The 12,395-nt window shown below is 43.3% G+C and overlaps 1 long non-coding RNA gene across 1 annotated transcript in view; it reads left to right on the top strand.

Moving 5' to 3' along the window:
• Positions 1–393: 393 nt before the first annotated feature.
• The window catches only part of LOC107969243 (uncharacterized), a 67,523-nt gene continuing 55,521 nt past the window's right edge, over positions 394–12,395 (top strand). The window contains exons 1-2 of the long non-coding RNA XR_001710941.2: positions 394–731; positions 5,796–5,950. This is a non-coding gene — a long non-coding RNA (uncharacterized LOC107969243). The remainder of the gene's footprint in view (positions 732–5,795; positions 5,951–12,395) is intronic.

Genomic DNA, 12,395 nt, shown 5'->3' with positions numbered 1-12,395 from the left:
CCCCCCCAACCCGTCACCACCTTGGGATACAAATGTGGTCAATCTTTTATTTCTGCACATAGTTGCACACATACCATCTGTACATATTAGCAGAGAGGCTCAAGTCTCACTGAAAGGTGAAGCCGGCTGGGCTTCTGGGTCGGGTGGGGACTTGGAGAACTTTTCTGTGTAGCTAGAGGATTGTAAATGCACCAATCAGCGCTCTGTGTCTAGCTAAAGGTTTGTAAACACACCAATCAACACTCTGCAAAAATGGACCAATCAGCTCTCCATAAAATGGACCAATCAGCTCTCTGTAAAATGGACCAATCAGCTCTCTGTAAAATGGACCAATCAGCAGGATGTGGGTGGGGACTAATAAGGGTATAAAAGCTGGCCACCCAAGCAAGCAGCGGTAACTTGGTTGGGTCGTCTTCTCTGCTGTGTGGGCCTTGTTCTGTTGCTCTTTGCAGTAATTCTTGCTGCTGCTGACTGTTGGGTCCGAGCCGTCTTTAAGAGCTATTACACTCACGGTGAAGGTTTGTGGTTTCACTCCTGAAGTCAAGCGAGTCTACGAACCCACCGGAAGGAAGAAACTCCAGACTCTGAAGCAACAAACTCTGGACATACCAAATGTAAGAATTGTAACACTCACCACGAGGGTCCGTGGCTTCCACCCTCGCAGCTTCCTCCTTGAAGTCTCCGAGACCAAGAGCCCACCGGAAGGAACCAATTCTGGACCCATCAGCTTTGTGAGTTATTTCTTCTTCCCTTTTTCTGCTACTGATCAGTCCCCACCACGAGTTATTTGGTGGCTGCCTCCAAAGAGGCACTGGGGCAGAGAGGTCCATCGTCTTGTAGATCCTGTGGTGCCAAACCCCTATTAATCTCGAGAGACATAGCATCAGGTTCAGGAAGCCAGAACCTTGGAGCTAACAAGTGAGACATGGGGTTTTATGAGTGGGAAATTTACAAATAGAGTGGTCCAGTGGCGGCAAGCTGGATGGAAGAACCACCACCGCTTGCAAAAAGCATAGAATATATGGCATTTTCACTTAGCACCCTCCCATTAACAACCGCCACCTGGTAAGCCTCATTTAACCCCAAAGGGCCTTGATCCCCTCTACCAGCCCATCTGTGTTTAACAGGGTGAGCTAGGGCCTTAAAAGTTCCTTACAGATAAGAAAGGAATTGGCCAGGTGCAGTGGCTCATGCCTGTAATCCCAGTGCTTTGGGAGGCCGAGGTGGGCAGATCACAAGGTCAGGAGCTCGAGACCAGCCTGGCCAACGTAGTGAAACCCTGTCTCTACTAAAAATACACAAAATTAGCTGGGCGTGCTGGCGGGCACCTGTAATCCCAGCTACTCGGGAGGCTGAGGTAGGAGAATCTCTTGAACCCGGGAGGCGGAGGTTGCAGTGAGCCAAGGTTCCGCCATTGCACTCCAGCCTGGGCAACAGAGAGACTCCGTCTCAAAAAAAAAGGATTTTCCTGGTTGGCTACTCCCAATTCCCTTAGCTTGGAACCCTGAACAAACATTCAGGTGCATCTGCCATACAGGGTTGTTCTCAGGGTGTTTTTTTAAATTTTATTTTGTTTGTTTGTTTTTTTTTCTTTTGAGACGGAGGCTCGCTCTGTCACCCAGGCTGGAGTACAGTGGCGTGATTTCGGCTCACTGCAAACACTGCCTCCCGGATTCACGCCATTCTCCTGCCTCAGCCTCCCGAGTAGCTGGGACTACAGGCGTCCGCCACCCCGCCTGGCTAATTTTTTGTATTTTTAGTAGAGGCGGGGTTTCACTGTGTTAGCCAAGATGGTCTCAATCTCCTGACCTCGTGATCCGCCCACCTCCGCCTCCCAAAGTGCTGGGATTACAGGCGTGAGCCACCGCGCCCGGCCCCAGGTGTTCTTAAGTGGTTGCTGTCAGGTACATCTACCATGCAGATGCAGGTCCTCTGCTACAGCGATGCATTTGATGGTGCAGATCGCCAATGAACTCCCTGAGTTGGGCTCAACTAAGTTGCTCTTTTGTTCCAGGACGTTGTTCCCAAAGCATGGCCCTGTGTCAGAGTGGCGGGGTCTGGAGGTCTCTCATTGTTACTCTGCCTAACGTGCATTGCTAGGCAACCCACATAGACACCCCTTCCTCCACAGGGCAATGCACTGTGGGGACCTTAGCATCGTTTCCTGGCAGGGTACTTACTTGGGACCATCTCAATCCATGAGTGAGACTCTGATAACACTGAATTTCAGAACGCTAGGTGTCCTGATTTATCTCCTCCCCATATAAGTTCCTCTGGTCAGCAGGGCAGTGGCCCCCTAAAGATGTACATGTCCTAAGACTTCAATCCTATGAATATGTCTCTTTACATGATAAAAGGGATATATCAAATGTGACAAAGTTAAGGATCTTGAGGTGGGGAGACTATTCTGGATTATTTGGTGAGCCGGGTGTAATTGCACGGAGCCTTATAAGAGGGAGGCAGGAAGATCAGAGTCAGAGAAGGTGATGTGGTAACAGAAGCAATGGTTGTGTGATGCAGCTGTGAGCCAAGGAATGCAGGAAGCCTCTGTGGAAGCTGGGAAAGGCAAGGAAACGCCTTCTCCCTAGAGCCTTCAGAAGGAATGCAGACCTGCTAACCTGTTTTACGCTTCTGAGTTTCAGAACTGTAAGAAAATAAATGTGTGTTGCTTTAAGATACGAAATTAGTGGTAACTTGTCATAACAGCAATGGGAAGCAAATACAGCTATTAAGCAAATGTGCCTGTCCCTGCCGAAGCAATCATTTCAGTGTAATGGAACGCTGTGGAAAGGGCAGTCCTCAACAGGCTAGCAGGTCTCCATAGACCTGTCTCGTGGTACAACAGGTGCTTATTACATGCCCCAAAGAGACCACTTACATCATTTTTCCCCCTTGAAAATGTGTTCCAATGAGTAATTTGTTGCCCTACTCACAGATGTATTAAGAGAATAGGCTGGCATCACTTTACATTTGAACCCCGTCAGTCATGAGGTTACCCAAAACATTGCAAAAGGAGTGGAGATGCCCACTGAGTCAACTCTCCACTGAATCCAGGGCTTCCTTCCCCTCTGTTTCTTGCCTGTTCTAAACCAGTTGTCTTCCAACTTCGACTCTCCCTTGTCTCTCAGAGCCACTTGACTTGTCCCATCCAAGGACAAATGGAAGCTATCTACTTATTTTGCAAGCTTTCCAAAGCGTTTTATAGTGACCACACCCTCACCTCTCAGATCCAATTTTTGGTCAAAAAGACGGGTGTAGTCCACAAGGGATGGGAAGGAGAGTACAAAGTCACAGGGTGTCCCCTCAGACTCGGGGAGTGGTTCCATCCACCTTAAGGAGTGCCCAGATCCTGGCTGGATGTCTGAATCCCTTGAGGGACTTTAAAAAATACCCCACCACAAACCAGTTAAATCAGAGTCTTTGGTGATAACAGCTTGGACATCTGTATTTTAAACAAATATTCCAGGTGATTCTAAAGTGTAGCCAATCCCTACTTAGATTATGGTCCACTCAGGAGACGAATCCTTCAAAAGTGAAATCCTCCATTACAGGTTAGAAGTTATTCTGGAAAGTCCAGCATAAACCTTTCATACCAAAAACCCATTCTAAGTTGAGGGTTACCAATTTAAAGGACTGTGCAAACTAGTAGGTATTTAGAATCCTTGGGTACTTAGGTGCCTTTGATATTCTCCCTTAAGGGTCTCAATGCTGAACCATTTGTTACCTAGGTCATCTCACCTCAGTCTGTTTCCTCATTTTAGAGTGGAATAATAGTCCTTGGTTCTCTGGATAACCGGGAGAATTGCATTTTCTGAGGCCCACCATAAGCACCCAACCATTAATATTTCCATGCTTCTCTGTCCATCCCATGGAGGCTGAGGCTTGAGGGACTGTGCAGTGAGGCAGCAACTCACATCTCCAGCTGTTGGACTGGTCCTGCCAGCGACGTCTGCTCAGTAGAACAAGCAGCACTTCCCCCAGCCCTGCACTGTCTCATTTCTGAGACTGAACACCCCGTGGTCACTCTACATGGATGGGTAGGTTTCCTGAAGGCAGTGCAGTGGATTTTAATACCCAGGGCCTGGTCTCCTATGGCAAGTGGCACTTAAGTTCTCTGCAGAGGCAGACATTTTTTGTTTTGGAGTCTACAAGAATATCCAGCCATCACTTCTTCCCCACAAGAACAATGGGTGATGTACTATGTTGTACCTGGATCTAATAATTGATGAATGAAATGGTTGTAACATTTGGCTTTAGAAGTTGTTTCAAATGCAATAAATCATATCTGGCACACAAGCAGGTTGTTACAAAACAGCTGCTGATGGAACCTGTCAATGACATCTTCTCTTTGAACGCCGCTGCCTTCTCCAGTGGCCAGGGACAGTTTTGTAAGCACTCACTCACCTGAGGCCCACAAAATGGCAGAGTACAGATGAGAGGCGTTTCTCCACGGCAGTAAGCCTCCTTTCTCTTGATCTCAAAGAGTCTGATCTTAGACCTGCTCTGCCCTGGCAAACCATAGGGATGTGCTGATGCCAGACCTGCTGAGCACTGGTCACCTTTGTCTGCAAAAATACTTCTTGCACAGGCATGTTTACAGCATGATGTGAAGCCCTCCCCAAGACCTCTGGAGGATGAGTCAGGAGCCAGGACACAAGGAGAAGGCCCAGACAGAAGATAGGTTTGGGAAGGGGATGGAAAAAAACTGCAGACCAGACAGGTTGGGGAAGGGGCATAGGGCATATCTTACTGCTGAGCTCTGCAAAGCCCAAGTTGTCAGAGGTTCTGCTACTTTCTCTCAAAGACATTGTCTGCTGGAACAGGAAAAATATCCTGAAAGAAAAGAGCAGGACAATCCTATCACTGCAGCAGGGGGAATCATAAGCTTCAGGGGCTGGGGAACTGAGAGGGAAGAAGCCCAAAAAGAGCTTTCTGGAAGTCCTGGAAATACAAGATGTTTCCCCGGTCCTTTGGTAAACAACCCCTATCTGGGGGCTGGGTGTGGGTCTCTTGTCACCTTGTAGATCTATAGGTCATGCAGACACAGGGAATGCCTAATTTATGAAAGATAATGAGTCCATGAAATATTTGTGAAGGTCCTAGAAATTAGCCAACTTGAGGGATTTGTTGTCCATATCTAAAAATCTTTTTCTTCCTTTTTTCTCCAGGCTTTAAAAAAAGCTTTTTCTTTTTCCCTCATGTTTTGGTCTGCTATGGAACTCAGATGTTTTCTAATTTCACTGAGGTCTATTTTAGGAATTAATATGGTTTGGCTGTGTCCTCACCCAAATCTCATCTTGAATTATACTTCCCATAATCCCCACAGGTCATGGGAGGAACCTGGTGGGAGGTAATTGAATCATGGAGGCGGTTACCCTCACAGTGTTCTCATGATAGTGAGTGAGTTCTCATGACATCTGATGGTTTTATAAGGGGCATTTCCCCCTTTGCTCAGCACTTCTCCTTCCTGCCACCACGTGAAGAAGGATGTTTGCTTCCCCTTCTACCATGATTGTAAGTTTCCTGAGGCTTACCCGGGCCTGTGAAACTGAGTCAATTAAACCTCTTTCCTTAATAAATTACCTAGTCTTGCATATTTCTTCGTAGCAGCATGAGAATGAACTAATACAAGGGCTAAAAAATAATTGCTTATGTGGTAAGCTGAAGGATTGTTCCAACTGAGAGTCCTATGCCATAGGGAAAAATCATTTATTTAAATTAATAATTCCTTTTTTTAAAAAAAAGCATTATATATATTTTTTGAGTCTTATTGAATCTTTTTTTTCTTTTTACAGGTTAATTTCCCTTGGAAAAGTATTGATGATCAAGTGATGCTAGCAGCAACAGTGTTAAAGGCTTTAACGCTTTTAAAGGTGAGACTTTTGGGAGTTGATTAGGTCATGAGGATGGAGCCTGGTGAATGGGATCAGTGAAAGAGGCCTGATGTGAGGTAAGTGTTGATCAAAAGAAAAAACCAGTTAGGAACAATAGGTTCAAGAGCTCTGTGGTATAATATGGTGACTATAATTAATAGCAATACATTGCATTCCTGAAAATTGCTAAGAGAGTATATTCTAAGAGTTCTTACCACAAAAAAAAGTATGTGAGGTAATGCATTTGTTAATTAGCTTGATTTAGCCATTCCACAGTGTAAGCACATTTCAAAACAAGTATTTGTCAATTTAAAATAATTAGTAAACTAGTTTAGAAACAAAAAAAGGCCCTAGAGAGACACCTTCTACTGCGTAAGGACAGAGAAGTCCGTAGTCTTCAACCCAAAAGAGGGTCCTCACCAGAATTCCACCATGTCAGCACCCTACCCTCAGACTTCAGCTCCCAGAGCTGTGAGAAGTAAATTTCTGTTGTTTATACCCAGTCTACGGTATTTTTGTTATAGCAGCCTGAACAGACTAAGGAAGGAAAGAATTAAGTCAAAAGGCCAAGAGACTGTTACCTAAAGACAATTTAGAGAGACTATTCTGGGACACAATTTTTTTTAACCAGTGTTTTCTTTCAAAACTCCCTTCAGTTTGACTTTTCTTACCACTAACTGACATGAATTCATAAAGATTGTCACATACTTTGTGGTAAATCTGGAATCTTTCTTCAAATTATAGATGCCCCGGTGCTTAGTCATTTTGTTTAAAAATAATATATGTTAAATTCTTGTTTAAATGGAAATTTTTGTATGTGCTCCAAGAGTCAGCCTCCCCTACTTATTCTGGTATAAACCTAGTTTTTCATCAGAAGTAAGTCATTAAATAAGTTCTTAAGAGGATTGCTACCATTTTGTCAAATCATGTAATTACTGGATAAAGAAGACCTGGAGAAGAAGAGAAAGGAGGCTGTTTCAGTCCTCTTAGGATAATAAATTGTCAGGAAAATGTCTGATTAAGGAAAAAACACAGGATCCTATAGTGATACTTGGTGGGACACTAATACATAAAGAATGCAAAGTTTATGTTTTATACAGTCGTAACATCCTGATTATGGTATACAAGTAATATATGATTGAGGCTGCTAAGATAAACTTCTAGATGTAAGAGAAAACTGCTGAGAGGATTTTTATTAGAAAGTTTGTTCTGAATTTTTGTGCAGACTTCAAAATACCGATTCAGGGGAAGTCAGAAGCAACATTTAGATCAACTCTTACACCTAAACCTCAAGATTAGATTCAGCACTGATAAATGCAAAGCACCTCAATAATAGCCAAGTGCTTAAACTTACCTCCCAAGGTAGCGTTTAAATGTATCTCTAATTACAGTTGACATACCTGTTGCTCTAAAAGATCTTTTTCCTTTTATTTTTAAAATTGATATAATTGTACATATTCATGGGGTACCTAGTGATGTTTCCACATATATAATGTATAGTGATCTGATTAGCGTAATGAGCATATCCGTCATCTTTTTTTTTTTTTTTTTTTGAGATGGAGTCTCGCTCTATTGCCCAGGCTGGAGTGCAATGGCGCAATCTCAGCTCACTGCATGCTCTGCTTCCCAGGTTCATGCCATTCTCCTGCCTCATCCTCCTGAGTAGCTGGGACTACAGGCACCCTCCACCACGCCTAGCTACTTTTTTTGTATTTTTAGTAGAGACAGGGTTTCACCATGTTAGCCAGGATGGTCTCGATCTCCTGACCTTGAGATCTGTTCGCCTTGGCTTCCCAAAGTGCTGGGATTACAGGCGTGAGCCACCGCGCCCGGCCACATATCAGTCATCTTAAGCCTTTAAGATTTCTTTGTGTTCAGAACATTTGATATCCCTCTTCCAGCTACTGGAAACTATGTTAACTATAGTCATTTTACAGTCCAATAGAATGCTAGAACTTATGCCTCCTTTCTGACTGTCATTTTGTATTCTTTAACAAATCTCTATCCACCCCCTTCATCTCCTCCCATTCCCAGCCGTCAATATCCTCTGTTGCACATTTTACTTCTATAATATCAACTTACTTAGCTTCCACATATGAGTGAGAACGTGCAGTGTTTAACTTCCTATGCCTGGGTTATTCACTTAACATAATGTCTTCCAATTCCATGCAGGTTGCCAAAAATGACAGGATTTTATTTTTTAATGGGTGAATAGTATTCCATTCCAAAATATATACTACAATTTCTTTATCCAGTCTTCTGTTGTTGGACACCTAGGTTGATTCCGTTAAAAGATTTTTTTATAAGGAGCCACATGGAAAATCACACAGACCTGGTTGTTGAGACTGGCAGGTGTTCACCTGGCATTCCCAAAGTTCAGGGACACTGTCTAGAAATAAACTCTTGAAGAGGAAACAAGCTGAAATATACAAAGAAGCTCTGTTGTAAGACTTCCTTGTGGCTACACCGATAACCTACACCTTTTTTACCTTCTCTGTCACAAACATTTTCTCACCCCTTGGACAGTTGTCACTACTTGTCCCCATTGCCCTGGTACTTGTTAGCCTACACATTATGTTTCCCACACTTATGTTCCTGAAGTTTTAACTCTTTTACTCCCCTCTGTGCAGTTTTCCTTGGAAGAGCCCCCCCGAACCTCCAACCATTCTCTTTGTTTCTTTGGCTTAGAAATCTCTTTCTCGCAGAAATTTCCTTTGTTTTCCAATTCCAACAGCTTTAAAATGGCTCTATTTGGTTGGATATAGTCAGAACTACCACAAGGTGTTACCCCAACAAAAATCTGAAAATTAGATTAGTTTCATTAGTATTTTGAAATTGCTGTAAAATGGATTCAGCCAGAGAGACCCTAGGGAAGAAAAACCAAAATGATCCCAGGCATTTTACTGTAGCCCCTCGTCTAAAGCGAAATGCGTCACTCTAAAAGGGACATGGAGTGGTTCCTCCAATGAAGTTCAGAGAAAGTGTCTCTAAATGCCTTGGGCACAGTCTAGGGGAGAGAGAGGGAGACAGGTGAGTTGTCTAGTTCGTGCCCATTGAAAGCCCATCTTATCACGGACATATCTGCATCAGGCATTCTAGGCTTGCTAATTAGACAGTCACTTCAGCTGCTTCCCCTTTTGATTTCATGCCCAACAAGATTCATGATTATGAATTGGCTTCATATGTAGGTTTGCCCATAAGGAAGGAATGTGCTGGTCATGCTGAAAGGCATATTCCGGGTGGGTGACACATCTTTTGTTATAAATGGTTAAATTAGAACACTGGTTTTATAGCTCAGTCTTTTGAGTTTGATTAATGTGTTTTCCCCTCAGTCCCAGTACGCCAAAAGGACAAGTTTCTAAACTTGTCAGGCTAAGAACCAAACCCTGGACCAGAGTAAATTCACCCAAAAACTCCACCTGACAAGGCCTTGTGGATGACTGACATTCCTGCATGCTCCTGACAATGCTCCAACCTCACCCAACATTTTCTCCTTTGCGTGTCTACAGATGCCTTATGTTTGCTATGGGTCAGATGTCTGTCATTATGGAAACTCGCAGTAAATTCAAGTTGACTTGAACTTGACTCAACTTGCTAGTAATGGAAGGATTTTCCTATGCCAGTTTCCAAGTTTTCCCATTATTGTCAAGAATACCAGGATTCTCAATAAGACAAGCTTGGCCAGGCACGGTGGCTCATGCCAGTGATCCCAGCACTTTGGGAGGCCGAGGCAGGCAGATCATGAGGTCAGGAGTTCAAGACCATCCTGGCCAACATGGTGAAACTTTATCTCTACTAAAAATACAAAAAAAGCTAGCTGGGCGTGGTGGCATGCACCTGTAGTCCCAATTACCTGGGAGGCTGAGGCACGAGAATCGCTTGAACCCAGGAGGTGGAGGTTGCAGTAAGCCGAGATCGTGCCACTGCACTCCAGCCTGGCAACAGAATGAGACTCCATCTCAAAAAAAACAGCTCAAAGACTCAGCAGTGTTAATCCCAACCTCATAGCTCATTTTTATTCAGAAAATGTGTACTATTGGTAATTTTTAATGTCTCAACTGCCTTATCTGCTTTTTTCTACCATGATAGACCTAATGCTAGACTTTATCAACTCATGCTGGAGTTAATGAGGTGGCCTCTTAACCATAATTCTGGTCTCTTAATGTCATTTCTAATCTCTTCTATCTGGTATACCTCTTATAATTAATATTGCCAAGTAGAACACATCTGATTCCCTCATAAGGGTTATCCATAATTGGGCCCAATACCACTCACCCATCTTATTTTCATTGCTCAAATATATACTTTACACTCACAGTCATGTGGTCCATCAGTTTTGTATTGCTGAGTAGCAAACCATCGCAGATCTTCAGGCTAAGACAACAATTATTTATTTTGCTCACGACACTGCAATTTGGGAAGGACTATGTGAAGACTGCTAGTCCAGTCTACATGCAGCATAAGCTGGAGCAGCTTGACTGGGGGCCAGATGATCCACTGTGAAGATGGCCCACTCTCATAGCTGGCAAATTGGTGCTCAGCCAAGACTGCAGGATGGTGTCTCTTCACGTCCTCAGGCTGCTAGGGCTTCCTCACAGCATGGTAGCTGGGTTCCAAGTGTCAGCATCCTAAGAGAACCAAGAGGAAACTGTATCACATTTTATTACCTACCTTTGGAAGTTAAATAGTAGTCACAAGAGCACCCAAATTCTAGGGGAGAAAATAAAGATCTTTATTCAATTGAATGAATCAAGATCACTCTAGAAGATGAGAGAGAAGAAAGGGAAAGGAGAGGAAAAGGAAAAGGAAGGGAGGAAGGGAGGAATGGAGGGAGGAAGAAAATAGAATGGGAAATATTTTTTGGCAGTCTTTTTAGAAAAATGCAATCTGCTGCACTTTGAATCAGTGGTTGGTTTAGGAGAGTGGTCAAGTAACACTTCCTATCTGGAGGATAATGTATTATCTAATCACATTCATAGATCTTGGAGTTCTGTATCTCATATCACAGTTGAGAAAACTAAGACCCACAAAAGTTGTGACTTACCCAGGTCATGATTAGTGGCAGATCTGGGAATAGAACCTGAGTCTATTTAACTACCCTGGCAGATTTTTATTCAGTACGTTCGGATGAGCATTGGGAAATGCATATTTTTAATACATGTACAAGATGAGTCTTATAAGCAGACAAATTTGAAGAACACTGCTACAGCTTACTGCCCACTGCTGCAGTTACAGACTGGCACATGGGCAGCTTGTTACAGAAATTCAGAAAGGTGTGGTTGCATAGCCTGAATATTTAAAGCCTTCTCCAAATGGAAGACATTATTATTAGTCCATAGCCTGGGTGTGCAAACTAATCTCCCTGGATAATGAGAATGACTAGTCAAGTTCCCCATCCTGCCCTTGAGAAATAGGAATCAGGTACAGACTTGTTGGGGATAATTTAATCCATGCTGGTGTGCTGGCATGCTGCCTTTTTCCCTCAAATGATTCCAGAAGAAAGTAACCTGTTGCCACAAGCAGAAATCGTTCAGGTACCAGCTGCAAATGTGAACTGGCAGAAGCGAGAGAGCCCTTCATTATGCAATTATCCATAATTAGGTGCTCATTACTACTTTATCTTCAGGGAGCCAGCTCCCACCTGTGCAGGATTGTCGTGGGGACTGGCAAGCAAAGTGGAACAGAGCTTTGCTCGTTCTCTAGGAACGTGACATCTGAAATCGGCAGTTCCAACCTGCACATGGGGAGAGGCCATACTGACATGCAGACAGATGCAGACACATGGAAGCCAACTATGTAAATTATGCAGATGTCATAATCCTGGTATTCACTTAAGGTTTTGCTTGTGATAGATGCATGATAGAGAATGGGGGTGGAAGGGAAGCGGCCACTGCTACTTTATCCTCAGTTAATTGAGAAATAGTTTATATTCAGAATAAAATGTCCTTAAGCCAGAAATAAGAGCTTGAAGTGGTGAAAAGTGGAAGACTCAGAATTTGCTTTACCTTTTCTTTGTTAAAAAAAAAAAAAAGTCCTCATTATTAAGTGCTTCCTGGCCAAATTAAGAGCAAAGACTCTTTGTCATTTTATCTCCTGCCATATATTACCTAGCAAACACCAGACTGTCAGTAAATGTTTCCATAAATGGGGGTGGCTGGACAAACAATGTTAACAGATGAAGGGAAGATGTGCAGAGAGGGTCTTGCTTTAATGCATAGAGAAAAAAACGTGATTAGCTTGTGAAATACTCATAAGGAAACAGGAAAACACAAGTCCAAGTACTTAAACCAATTATATAAAGAGGGGGCCACTTTTCCTGTATTAATAAGCACAAGTGATACAAAGTATTACAGATCTTGAATTCAAACCGGAATCAGTAAGGGATAAGAGGCATACATTCAATGTGGTGAGTTAAGCACCGTCGCAATCTCAGTTTTCATTAAAGTAAAAATATTGGGGTTTCTTGTATCCCATAAATGATAACTGCTCTGCAGAATTATCCATGCTTCCCTGCCTTCCAGA

The sequence above is a fragment of the Pan troglodytes genome, chromosome 19 (assembly GCF_028858775.2).
Source record: "Pan troglodytes isolate AG18354 chromosome 19, NHGRI_mPanTro3-v2.0_pri, whole genome shotgun sequence".
Taxonomy (NCBI): domain Eukaryota; kingdom Metazoa; phylum Chordata; class Mammalia; order Primates; family Hominidae; genus Pan; species Pan troglodytes.
This window is presented reverse-complemented; position numbering and strand designations above follow the sequence as displayed.